A 13734-nucleotide genomic window follows, 5' to 3' on the forward strand; every position below is an offset into this window, starting at 1 on the left:
CTCCTTCTCCCAAATCTGTGTGGCTCAGACCTCCCATTCTACAGTTTCTTCAGTTCAATTTATATGACAAATAACTCTCCTTTCTCCCCTGGGTGGAGGGGACCCCTGGCCGAAGAGGGTAGATATAGTGGCCTAGGGTTTCCACTTATGCCCCTGTTTTCCTGTTTACAGACTCACACTGTACCTCACCTCTTAAGTGTGGATCCTTTCTGGGACTCTGGGGGTGAATTAGGGAGAATCCGTTGGCTTCTTCTTATTTTCTCCCTCTGGGGCATCCAAATTAGAACATGCACCATTCTGCCAAATTACCACTCCTTTGTATACTATCTCCAACATACGTGTTGAAATTCTTGGTTGCTGTTTTCTCCTCTCTTATCCCTATTGTTCTTGAAGGATTTTACCTGTGCTCTTCCTCTACTGTCATTTTATTAGGATTTGGGGAAGGAGAGGAAATAAACTTGTGTTGCAAACCAACCATGTTTCACTGGACATCTATTTCTCTAGCAGTCTCTCTTTTGGTAACACCCATTGGGTGGATGTTGGCACTTCTGGAACTATCTTCCCTGTATATTATCTTTTCTTTTCTTTTCTACTTTCCATTTATTTATCCCAGTCTGCTGTTTTCAGGGAGGATTCAAATCTTTCAATTCACTGATTAGCTCTTCAGCTGCATACATTGCACTACATAGCTCATCCACTCAGGTGGTTTTATTTGTTTAAACTATGAATATATTTTTTGTTTTTTATTCCCATGATCAGTAATATAAAATGAACACATTGTTCATCTCTAACATCCCTAATTGATTCTTTTCCATCCTTTCTTACTTAAGAATATGCATTCTACTTACTTCAAAGCACATTACTGGTTGTCTATTTGTTCGGTTTAATCTTCAGATCTGGAGCCAGACAGCTGAGGTTAATCTGTGGCTTCTCATGTTAAGCTATGTGACTTTGGACGAAGTTACTTAATCACTTTCACTTGACACTTTAGTGTCACATAAAATCGTCCCACTTTATGTTTGCCATAGTGCCTGACACACAAATGCTCAGCAAATATTAGCTACGGTTATTATGTTTCTTCATGGTGGTGCTTCTCAAATGATATTTTTTGACAGTGAACTCATCTTTACACATGAGATTTTCTGCAAGAAATCTGCTGGCCTAGCTTGCTGTGAGGGAGGGCTGGAAATCACTGGATGAGCTTGTGCTCCATGTTGCTTTCAAGGAGAGTGCAGAACAGGCAGAGGCACCATCAGGTGGATGAGCCGTGCTCGCACAGCTGGTCTTTGGGGTGTGGCTGCTACTTAACTCTTCCTTAGCTTTGCCAGCCTATGGGGCCCTGACCTGTCTTTCATTCCCTTACACAGCTCATACCAGGAGACAGTCACTGCTGTCGTGGTCATCTTGTCCGCTGGGGTGGGGTTGAGGGAGATATTCAGGGTCAATTCATCTAGCTCCTTCCATGGGCGTACCTGTCTAATCCTCTTGTTCCTGTCTTGTTGCAAGCATTCACCACCTCTGGGTGTGGAATGCCTTGTTGTTGCTCCCATTATTGTAGTATACACTGTAGTATATACATGCAAGGATACCTACAGTATGTCCTTGGCCGCTGCTCATGAGCTGGGTTGCAGTATCAAATCAGATCCTGTCTGCATCTGGCTTCTCAGAAATGTGTCAGTGCTTCTGATTCTCTGAACATTTTCTGTTATCTTTTTGAGAATACTAATTTTTTTCCTTCCCTGTCATTTCTGGAGGATGGGCCTGGGTGGAGAGACGGCAGCATGTGCTCATTCCACTATCATGAAAAGGGAAGTCAGAGAACGCATAGAAAAGATAAGAATTAAGCAGAATCTTGGAGAATGAGTAGGAGCAGCCAAAGTGAAAAGAGGAGAAAATGCCATTGTAGGCTGGGGAGATGGCCTGAGCGAAGGTATGTAGACAGGAGACCACAGGGTAGGGCGAGGGGACACAAGCAATGCGATGTTTCAAGAGAGGCAAGACTTGTAAGGGAGAAGCAGGGCATGATAGTCTTATGTATCAGGGCTTAACTTTATTCTGGAGAGCCTCTGATGGTTTAAGAAAGTGACATAGGCTGGGTGCAGCAGCTCATGCCTATAATCTCAGCACTTTGGGAGGCTGAGGTGGGAGAATCACTTGAGCCCAGGAGTTCAAGATCAGCCTGGGCAAAATACTGAGACTCCATCTCTTAAAAAAAAAAAAAAAAAGGAAAGAAAGAAGGTGACAAAGTGTCAGATATGCATCTTGTCCACTGTGGAAGTTAGATTTGAGGGGCGTGAGACTAAAGCCAAGAAGACCAGTTAGAAAGCTCCTGCAGGCCAGGCACAGTGCCTCACACCTATAATCCCAGCACTTTGGGAGGCTGAGGCGGGCGGATCAGGAGGTCAGGAGATCGAGACCATCTTGGCTAACACAGTGAAACCCCATCTCTACTAAAAAAAAAATACAAAAAATTAGCCAGGCATAGTGGCGGGCGCCTGTAGTCCCAGCTACTCGGGAGGCTGAGGCAGGAGAATGGCGTGAACCCAGGAGGCGGAGCTTGCAGTGAGCCGAGATCATGACACTGAATTCCAACCTGGGCACAGAGTGAGACTGTCTAAAAAACAAAACAAAACAAAACAAAACTCCTGCAGAATTCCAGACTAGAAACTACAAGGGCCTGAAAATTACCACAGCAGTATGTAAAGTATGTAAGGGATGGAGACAAGGAGTCAGATTCAACAAATATTCAGGAAGCAAAATCTATAGATAACGAGGATTTTCTAATACTGTTTTCTTTAGATATCATAGAAAGACACTTCAACCTTCTTACACTGTGACCAGAGGCTTTTTTTCTTTTCTTTTTAATTGCATTTTCTGCTTAAGTCGGCCATATGCTTTTTAAAAATTTGCAGAAGTGGCTGGGCTTGGTGGCTTATGCCTGTAATCCCAGTAGTTTGGGAGGCCGAGGCGGGTGGATCACAAGGTCAAGAGTTCGAGACCAGCCTGACCAACACAGTGAAACCCCATCTCTACTAAAAATACAAATATTAGCTGGGCGTAGTGGCACGTGCCTGTAATCCCAGCCACTTGGGAGGCTGGGGCAGGAGAATCGCTTGAACCCGGGAGGCGGAGGTTGCAGTGAGCCGAGATTGCACCACTGCATTCCAGTCTGGGCAACAGGGCAAGACTCCGTCTCAAAAAAGAAAAAGAAAAAAAAAATTTGCAGAAGTCAGTTATTATAACTGCAGATAGTGAATCCCATTGGTACTAGCATGTACATTTTTATGACTATAGTTAAAGTTGAAAATACTTCTATCAGGTTTCACATATGAGCTATAAGATTACCAGGCATTTTGAGTTTTCTGTGCAGTGTCTAATCTTAATACTTCTCAAATTGATAGAAGCATTATCCAGTTTATCATGGACAGTCTTGTTGTAATAGTGGATTGAGTTTTATGTTGTCTTTTAGATGTTAGTATTTCATACCAAGTTATAAAATTTAATCTCAGAAAAGGTCCTAGAGGGTCTCCCTGTGACAAGCATTGACCCTTTTTTGCCAGATCAGAAGAAAGTCAGGGGTAGGGGCACTGTGGGGTCTCGGGTGAGCAGCTATTTACCAAGCAGCATGGAAGAATTCCAGTTTGTAATAATTTATAGCATTTTACTGACGTGTTCTAGATGAATATCCATTTCAAGGGCATATGTATAACACAAACGATGGCAGAAATAAGCCCAAATATTTCTGCTATTCTTATCAATGTGAACTGGTTAAACTCACAAATTAGAAACAGAAACTCAGATGAACTTTTTAAATCTTGTTAAAAAAAATGTCATTTCCAAGAGATAAACCTAAGTAACAATACAGAAAGAGTAAAAAAGGAGAAATAAAATATATACTAGAAAAATGCAATCTCAGGATAACAATATTAATACAAAAAGTAATAAAACTGAATAAGTCATAAAAGGATAAAATAATGTTAATTTGCATGAGCCTAATAATTTGCTCTCAAAATTGTATGGCGGGCCGGGTGAGGTGGTACATGCCTGTAATCCCAGTCATCTAGGAGGCTGAGGCAGGAGGATGGCTTGAGGTCAGGAGTTTGAGGCTGCAGTTATAATCACACCTGTGAATAGCCACTGCACTCCAGCCTGAGAAACATGGTGAGACACTGCCTCTTAAACAAAAATCAAAAAACCACACACAAAAAAAGTATAAAGCAAAATCAGACTAAATTAGAGGGAGAAATTGACAAACTACAATAAAAGTGGGAAATGTTAAATCCACTCTTTCAGAAATCAATGGATTGAACAGGAGAGAAAAAAAAAAAACACAAAAAAACCCCAGGAGATAAAAGATGTAAATAACCTGATTAGCAAGCTAGACGGAGAGCTATAGAGAGAGAGAGAGAGAAAAAAAACACATTAAAAAGTGAAGACACATTCACAAAAATTGGGACAGCCAAAAAAACCTGTATATGAGGCCACAAATAAAGCATTAACAAATTCTAAAAGAACACATTTCCTCATGTCCAAGCAGTAAAGTTAGAGATCAACAATGAAATGATTGGTTTACTTTTATTTAAATTTTATTTATTTATTTATTTTTTGTAGAGACGTCTCTCACTGTGTTGCCCAGGCTGGTCTTAAACTCCTGGTCTCAAGTGATCTTCCCACCTTGGCCTCCCAAAGTGCTGGGATTACATGCCTGAGCCACTGGGCCCCTCCCCAAATGATTATTATTATTTTTTAAAAAACTGAAGTTTGAAAACAAAAAAAGAATGGAAAATATACTTCTAAATAGTCCACGAATTAAGCGTACAATACTAACATAAAAAACAAAATATTGGCCAGGCACAGTGGCTGACACCTGTAATCCCAACACTTTGGAAGGCTGAGGCGGGTGGATCACCTGAGGTCAGGAGTTGGAGACCAGGCTGGCCAAAATGGTAAAACCCCATCTCTACTAAAAATATGAAAATTAGCTGGGTGTGGTGGTGCGCACCTGTAACCACAGCTACTCAGCAGGCTGAGGCAGGAAAATCTCTTGAACCCCGGAGGTGGAGGTTGCAGTGAGCCGAGATCGTGTCACTGCAGTCCAGCCTGGACGACAGCGCGAGACTCTGTCTCAACAACAACAACAAAATCCAAATATTTATAACTAAGAGATAACAAAAGCATAGCATATTAAAACTTGTGATATTCAGCTAAAGCAGACTTTTGAGGGAAATGATAGTCATATATACTCATTAGAAAACAACAAAAGAGGCCGGGCGCCCTGACTCACATAAAATAAAATTTTTTTTAAAAACGAAGCTTTATACACCATACTACTCAGAGCTATATAGCAAGTCACCATTTTTTACCAGGCACTCACCTTCCCTTACCTCGTGTGATGTTTCTATGAGCCCTGGGAAACAATGAAGCAGCGGTGATTTTATGGATTTTTATAGGTCACGTTGAAGATTTTATAGGTGAGAAAGCCGAGGCTCGGAGGATGCACGACTTGCAAGTGTCAGAATCAGAACTAGAATAGATCCCACACATTTGAACACCGAGTTTGGTGTCTTTTCCTTCACACCGCGTTCTCTGGGGGTGCCTGGGCAGTGACCCCTGACATTGGCCTTGAGGATTAGGACCTCAGCTCGGGTCCTCTGCAGAGGCTCCTCAGTCCCTAGTAGCTTGCTGGCACCTAGCTGGGGCTAAACGCAGGTTTGTTGAAAATTATAAAAGGGTAAGCCCAGGGGTAGCTAATTCACCATTCTAGGTTCGAAGAGCTCTGACGCAGAAAGGTGTATACATCCAGCAGGAATTCCACCCTACGTGATTTATTATCAACTTGGTATTCTAGGTATTCGCTCAGCCACGGAGAAAAATGGGCCATTCAAAGACGCTGGCCTTCGCGGTCGCTGTGGGGCTGCAGAGCTGGCGCAGGCGTCCATGCAGGGGGGCTGGGTCGGCGCCAGGAGTCCTTCCCGGACCAATCCCCGGGCCCAGAGAGAGCGCCTGGAGACATTACCACTCCAGGAACTTCACCCAGTTTCTTGGAGGCTTCACACCCGCGCCCTCAGTCCTGCCATCTCCTACGCCGCAGCGGGCGCCGCCACCGGGGTAGTAACCCACTCTGAGAGTCTTTCTGGTGGTGCCTCTGACCCTCTGCTCTTCAGTTCCAGGCGACGTTTTCTCCGAGCCGCTCTGGAGACTTTGGCCTGAATTTCACCCTCACTCGCGGACTCATGTCCAAAAAATGTGGTCCAGCCCGGAAAGAGAGCCGCGCCTGTTGGTGGGGGTCGGGGGTGTTGGAGCGGCCACGGAATATGACTGAGCGCTCAGGGCCGGTTGTGAGGCCGGGGCCAGGATGCCCCAAGGCAAGGCGCTGTTCCTGCCCGGCACCAGCACAGCTGCCCAGACAGGGAGAAGGTCAGAGCCTCCCCTCCAGCCCTTCCCGCTTTTATTGTTCGGAGCGACTTTAAAACGCAAATCGGGCCGGACGCAGTGGCTCACGCCTGTAATCCCAGCACTTTGGGAGGCCGAGGCGGGCGGATCATTTGAGCCCAGGAGTTCGAGATCCGTGTGGCCAACATAGTGAAACCCCGTCTCTACTAAAAATATGAAAATTAGCCGGGCGTGGTGGTGAGCATCTGTAGACCCAGCAACTCGGGAGGCCGAGGAAGGAGAATTGCTTGAATCAGGGAGGCGGAAGTTGCAGTGAGCCGAGATCGTACCACTGCACTCCAACCTGGGCGACAGAGGGAGGCTCCATCTCAAAAAAAAAAAAAAAAAGGAAAATCGCACCAGCAGCTTGTTTGTAACAGTCAAACATAGGCAACAACCTAAATGTCCTTCAGTAAGGAGCTAGGTAGTGAAGAATGGTGAAGTGCACGATGGCGCGCAGTGTGCAGCGGATGGGAAGAACTAGGTCTGTTCGGGAGCGCTTCTATGGAAAGACCCTCCAAGATATAGTGAGTAAAAAAACATGTTGCAGAAAAGTACTGCAATATTGTTTTGTAAACAATACGTTTATGTAAACACACACACACACACACACACAGTATTGAAGAGAGATATTTTGGAAGGACACGCCTAAGAGTGGGCTGGGGGAGTGGAGAGAAGAGTGAATCTCAATTTTTATTCATTTTTTGAATTTTTTATTTTCAGTTTTTTAGAGACCGGGTCTCACTATGTTGCCCAGGCTAGTCTGGAAGCCCTGTCTTCAAGCCATCCTGCTGTCTTGGCCTTCCAAAGTGCTGTGAGATTACAGGTGTCAGCCACCACACATTAAAAAAAAAAAAATTGCATACCTACCATATATGCATATATTACCTGTGTGACCTTTTAAAAATAAGCTTTTTTTTTTTTTTTAGAACGTCTTTAGATTTACAGAAAAAGTGTGAATACAGGGAGTTCTCATAAACCCGAGTTTTTCCTATTACTAACATCTTATATTGGTGTGGCGCTTTTGCCACAATGAATAAACCAAAACTGACGCACTAAAGTCCATATTTTATTCAGTTGTCCTTAGTTTCTACCTACTATCTGTCCAGGATCCCGTTCAGGATACCACTTTACATGTCATTTTTATATCTCCGTGGGTTCCTCTTGGCTGTGACAGTGTCTTACACTTTCCTTGTTTTTGATGACCTTGCTAGTTTTCAGGAGTACTGGTCATGTATATGGCAAGGGCCTCAATTGATTTGTGATGTTTTTCTCATGATTACAGTGGGATTAGGTGTTCTTGGGAGGAAGACCACAAGCGGTGCATGCAATCAGTATGATTTACCGCTGTCGAGGTCACCTTGACGGCTGGGTGGTTGGTCAGGTTTCTCCATGATAGTTACTGACCGCTCCCTTCCTCACATACTGTGCGTGACCTTCCCCCCTCCACCACCACTGAGTGTTGATATGAAAGAAATGTGTTTGACCTTTTCAGTGTAAAAAGTTTTCTTTACCTTAAAGAGAGTCACTAACGACGCACACGGGGCTGGAGAGGATTTAGGAAATGCCCACCCCTGCAGGAGGGCGAATGCGGCTCTGCGCTGCACCGGGCGCTGCAGGGGGTTAGGGGCGACAGAGGGACCTCCAGAGCCGGAGACGTCCTGGAGCAGCTGCGCAGCCGGAAGGGCGCTGCTGCTCGCGGGCCCGCCCTGCCCAAGCCTCATCTCGGGGCGGGGCCGCGCTCAGGCCTCGCCCCTTCCCTGCCCTTCCCCCGGCGCCTGGGGCAACCGCGCCCGCGGAGTTTTCCGCCCGGCAGGCTCCTCCTCCCGCCCCGCCCTGAAGGCTGCGGCGCCCGCGACTCCCCAGTGCCCCGAGTGCCCCGCGAGCGGGAGTGGGACACAGCGCCAGGCAGAACCCAGGCACCGCGTCCGGGACGCCCGCGGAGAGAGCCACTCCCGCCCAAGTCCCATTTCGCCCCTCGCGTCCCGAGTCCCCGTGGCCAGGTGAGTGAGGGTCCCGGGCCGGCCGGGGGCCTGGGACCAGGCGGCGGCAGTGCACCGCGGCACCGCAGGTGAGGCCCGGGGCTGCCCCGCGCCCAGCCCAGCGCGGCCCTGCTGCTTCCTGGTTGCATTACAGGCGTGGGGGTGGGGGACAGAGGAGGCGTCGGCGGGTCCCGGGCTGGCCGTGTCGGCTTGGCAGCCCCCTCAATAAGCTTCGGCGTCGGGGGCTGCCCCCTCCTGTGCGGTCGGGGTGCACTCGCCGGCCCCCCCGGGCTCAGGGGTCAGCGTCTCAGTCTGGGCTTGGGTAAGGCCGGGGGCCGTGACCCTGGGCGGAGGAGGCAACGGGTGGCTGGAGGGATGCCGGAGGCCGAGCCCCGCAGCCCCGCGGGGCCCTCCGGGGTGCGCGCGCTCTTTCAGGCAAGGCTGGGGGAGAGCAAGCAGAAAAGGCTATCTTCAGGAACTTTCCTCCGTAACTGGGAGCACGCACATTCATGGGAGCTGCTACCATTGCAGTTTATTTGTAAGGAACTCTCCCCAATGTTTGAGAGAATGCGGGAGCCATCCCCGATGTTGTGCCTCCCTTCGCCCCTTCCCCAACTTTGATCCCCAGTTTCAGGAAGGGATTCCTGGACTTGTATCTCCCCATGGGTGCAGGCCAGGCCCTTAAGACTTAGAAAGGTAAAACGGTCTGTTGGTTTAAAGGAGACACGCGAAATTTGTCACCTAGAGACTTTGGAGGGGAAAAGTTAAGCCAGCCAGTGCTAGCCCAAGCTGGAAACAGTCGGCCCGGGGCATTTCTGTCTCTGCCCTCCAATCAGTGACCTCTCTGTAGAGATTGGGCGTTTGTGGTGGTTCTCCCATCTGTTCTCTGCCTTAGGCATGGAGTGGAGCTGTGAGGCCGAGCCCCTGCCCTGCCCACGCAACAGGGACTAAAGGTTTGCAGGGCATGCTCACCCTTCACTGGCTCTCTCATTGCTTTCCTCATTCCTTTTATGCGGCAGTCAACTGTTGGGGATTCCAGGAGGATTAACAGGCCCCCTTTCCTAAACGCATTCTTTGTGCTGCAAGGTGTTCCCTGACAAGGGAGGCCAGGTGAGGTGCCAGGGCAGTTTGTTGCCCTGGCATTGGGTGCCCACTACTTCAGGCTCCTGCATACCTTGCTATCTTGTCTCTGACTATTGTCTGTGCTTTGGTTTCCTCATCTGTAAAATGGGGATAATACTAATCCCTGCCTCACAGGTTTGTTGTGAGATTCAGTGCATTCATTCATTTAATAACCATACAGCGCTCAGGTACGGACCAGTCAGAACAGGTGGTGACTGCTGTACCACACTTGTGTGTCCCAGATGGGTGTCACCCAGATTAGCCATAAAGTGTGTGAGGCAGGCCTGGGTCATAAATAATCAGGTATAAGGGTCAGTAAATAGTAGCAGTGGAAGGTTCAGCTAAAGTTGAAATGCGCTTCTCCTGAACCGTCTTTCTGGCTTAGCTCATGCTAAGCTCATGCTGTCTGTCTTCCTGGAATGCCCTCCCTCCCCGTCTGGCCCAGGATTCTCCACCCTCCTGGGAGCCATCCTGGTGCCTGCTGCCCAGCAGGAGGGATGGGATATGCTCTGAGCTCACTCAGCCCCTCCAGCACTGACTCAGTTCTCATCTCTCACCTTGTGCGTAGTGTTTGTGTGGCCATGTGGCTTATCTCTGCCCTGTCTTCTGACTCTGGAGGGTGGAGGCTGTTTCTGACTTACCTCTTGGTGGTAGCACTCAGGATGGGCCTTGCCTAATGTAGGTGCTCAGAAAATTAGTTGTCGTTAGTTGAACAACAGAGGCAGCACAGGGAAGTAGTTTCCCTGTGGTTAAAGTATAGGACCTTGAAGGCTGGATTTGGATAGGCAGAGAAATGTGGGGAGGGTGAGATGGAGATGAATTGGGACTAAGAGGTGGGAGTGGAAGCCCCATCTGATGCCTTTATGCATGATATTATAGAAAGGGCTCACCCTGGGTGGACGTATCTAGAAGGCCAGGATCGATTAGTGATGCCTAGTTCACATGATTGGGGAGGTGATGTGTGACTTGGGATGACAGGAGTGGGAGTTGAGACAGAATAGGTTAGTGTGGGTTCTTCTTGGGAACTGTAGAATAGAGAAAAGAAACTGGTGTGGGCAGGAGGTGAATGTGGAACCAAAATGCATGCTGAATGCTGGAACATCAGAGGTTCCAGGACCTTTCTGGTGCACCCCCTCCTTCCTCCTGGATTCACTCCTCTTCTCCCTCTTTTTTTAATTTTTATTTTTTGTTGAGACAGATCTCATTCTGTCGCCCAGGCTGGAGTGCAGTGGTACAGTCTTGGCTCACTGCAACCTCTGCTCCCTGGGTTTAAATGATTCTCCTCCCTTGGCCTCCTGAGTAGCTGGGATTACAGGCATGCGCCACCATGCCCGGCTAATTTTTGTATTTTTAGTAGAGACGGGGCTTCACCATGTTGGCCAGGCTGGTCTTGAACTCCTGACCTCAGATGATCTGCCCGCCTTAGCCTTCCAAAGTGCTGGGATTACAGGAGTGAGTCACCGTGCCCGGCCTCCTCTCTCTTCTTCGCCACCGTCTTCCCCCATAAGCCTGAAGCAGTTCCTGGCACTTGGTCCCGTGGGGAAGCGTGTGTGCAAGGGTGTGCTTCACCAGCACTGCCAAGGAAACAGACTTTTCACTTTCTGTGGATTTTTCTCTGCAGCACTCTCTGATCCCATGACCCCCAGAATAGTGGGAATTCTGAGTGATACCTAGATAGGAAAGCTGTTAGGATGAATGAAGAAACTGAGGTTTTCTTGGTGGGCATTTGTGCTTTTAAAGGGAATTGTTGCAGTTCAGTGGAACTCTCTGATAACCGCTGAAACTGTTACACATTAGGCCTACTGATCCTGTCTCCTATAACCCATGAAATAAAGACCTGATAGTCACATAGTTGTTTGTTATTTGGGAGGATCCTAAAAGTACAGCCTGAACAGTGACCCAGACCACAGTTGGCCTTGCCCATGCTGAAGTGAGGAAGGAATGGGTGGGGGCAACCAAGAAATTGGGGGACAGAGTTCTCTGTGCTGGGTATCCTGGGACAAGCCACCCAGCTACACTGAGCCCCCCACACACAGAACAGTTCTGGATAATAAAATGCCTGCCTGGAATGGAGAATCAGATGAGAAGATGTTTGCAAAGGGGTTTGAGATCAGTTGGGGGTAGTGATGACAATGTTGATATGGTGGGTGTGTGACTGCCAGGAGTTGTGAAGCAGCGGGTGGAGCATGCCGTGGTCAAAGCCTGGTTCTGAGATCTCTAGTTTTCCAGGGGCTTAGGCTCCGCCTTAGCAGAAAAGAAGGAAAGGAAATTGAGAGGGAAGTCAGATGTCCCCTGCCCCTCACACCTGGGGGTGGCTGACTTGGAGGACTTGAGATGGGGGGAAATCTGAGTGAGGGCAGAGAGGAGAAATGTGGAGGCTACCCACGGGGAGGCTGGAGAGCATATGGCACATCCAGCCTGGGGAGTGGCACCGCTGGGGGAAAGGGTGCATGTGTCAGTGGGGAAGGAGTGGTGATAGCAGATGTGAGCTTGCTGTGTCCACTAAAAAGGTCACGGCTATTTTTAGGAAGTAGGTGACAAGGCATGTTCCGGTAGAACGGCTCATTACTGAGAACCCACTGTTGGCCTCACCCTGCGTGCTGTGCTTAAAAGAAGAGACCGCCCCCACTCACCCTAGAGTCATCCCCCTGGTGTCCCTGAGACATGGGACACTGGATGAGGACCAGGTTTGGAGGATGAAGAAGATCATGTATTTGGTTTTGGACATACTATGTTTGAGGTATCTTTGAGATACCAAATAAGCTGGTGGGTCTGGGGCTCAGGAGGAGTCTTGGCTAGACAGACATTTGTCTAGGTTGTGTTTGTGTTTGAAGTCATGGGCACAGCGAGATGGAAGAACTCACCTTGAACAGCTGAGTAAAGGAAGATGAGCCTATAAAGGACCCAGAAAAAGAGCTGCCTGAGAGGGGCCCAGAAAGCCAGCACAGAGTTGTATCCCAGGAGCCAGGGTGAGTCTGCTTCGTGGGATGGAGTAGTCAGCTTGGCATCGCGGCTGTGGTGAGTGACATGGAGAAGATGCAGCTGCCTTCACTGCTTTGGTGGGATGATGGGAGCAGAAGCGAGGTTGGAATGAATGGGTGAGGAGTAGCAGGACATGAGGATCTGATGATAGTAAGTTTAGACAGGCTCTGAAATGGTGGCTTTGAAGGCGAGGAGGACGTGTTTGACCCTGTTGCCTCGATTTACCCTCCTGCTCCCTTTCCAATCCCAGAAGGGAACATGTGGATGGCCTGCCACCGACATCCCTCCCCATGGCGCTCCATGCTCAGGCAGACCTAGGTGCCTGCAAGGGTTTGCTCCTTTCACAAAATGGATTCATTTTCATGAATGAGTGAATGAGTGAATGAAGCATGTTGCCCAGGCGGGTCTCAAAGCCCTGGCCTCAAGCAGTCCCCCCACCCCGCCTCAGCCTCCCAAAGTGCTGGGATTACAGGAGCCACTGCACCTGGCTGGTATTAAATTTTCTTTGTGGCCAACTGCATGATAAATATTAACATGTTTCATGGGCGTGAAAAGAGAAAATAGGTACTCTGCGGGACACTGACTTTAGATAGATCTCTTAACTTCAGTTGCCCTTATATCCCTGCTTGCCTGGCTGTCAGATTCTGAGAGGTATAACAAAAACTCTCACTGTAGTTTTTTAAAGTCCAGCTCTATTTATATTTGTGGGAGTTCTAGCCTTTGAATTTGGCTTTCATGTTTCGTGTATACAGGCTTATCAAGCTGATCTTCCTACCTTGTGTCATTTGCTGGTTATTTAATGCCTTTGGTCTTTGGCCTTAAATTCCATATTGTCTGTGTTTTAGGAGAATACGTGGCCAAGGATCTGGAAGAATCTCTTTTCTTTATAGTCTTAAAATTAATAAATAAGTGCATTTTATAAGATAATAAGTGAAAGGCTCAGAAATTTTAACGCAGGCATCAGAGGACATTCAAGCCATGCCCCTTTAGTTTCTGTTCAGCCTCATACGGAGCAGTTAGTAATCAGGTCTCACTGATGATCATGAGCTCCCTGTCCTTGGCTGTCCTGATGGTCCCCATGATAGCCAGATTTTTAGGAGGGGTGGATAAAGTGAGATTTGCTTGCAAACTCCTGGGACGTTGCCTGGGAGCCTCTTCTCTTACTTTGCAATTCTTGCCCGCTTCCTGTAGGTCCAAGGAGCGGACTGCTGTGCCT

At 48.1% G+C, this 13734-nt stretch overlaps 1 protein-coding gene across 5 annotated transcripts in view; it reads left to right on the forward strand.

The window, feature by feature from the left end:
- Positions 1–8296: 8296 nt before the first annotated feature.
- ANXA11 (annexin A11) overlaps positions 8297–13734 on the forward strand; it is a 47099-nt gene continuing 41661 nt past the window's right edge. Inside the window, exons 1-2 of one of the 5 annotated variants that reach the window (XM_065520816.1) lie at positions 8297–8435; positions 12371–12554. The gene's annotated coding sequence lies outside the window, so the exon portion shown is untranslated. Of the gene's footprint in view, positions 8504–8559; positions 8737–12370; positions 12555–13734 lie in introns of those variants that run through there. The other 4 variants (XM_065520815.1, XM_015455859.3, XM_045399990.2 and 1 more) reach the window with 4 other exon arrangements.

The sequence above is a fragment of the Macaca fascicularis genome, chromosome 9, assembly GCF_037993035.2.
Source record: "Macaca fascicularis isolate 582-1 chromosome 9, T2T-MFA8v1.1".
NCBI classification, from domain to species: Eukaryota; Metazoa; Chordata; class Mammalia; order Primates; family Cercopithecidae; genus Macaca; species Macaca fascicularis.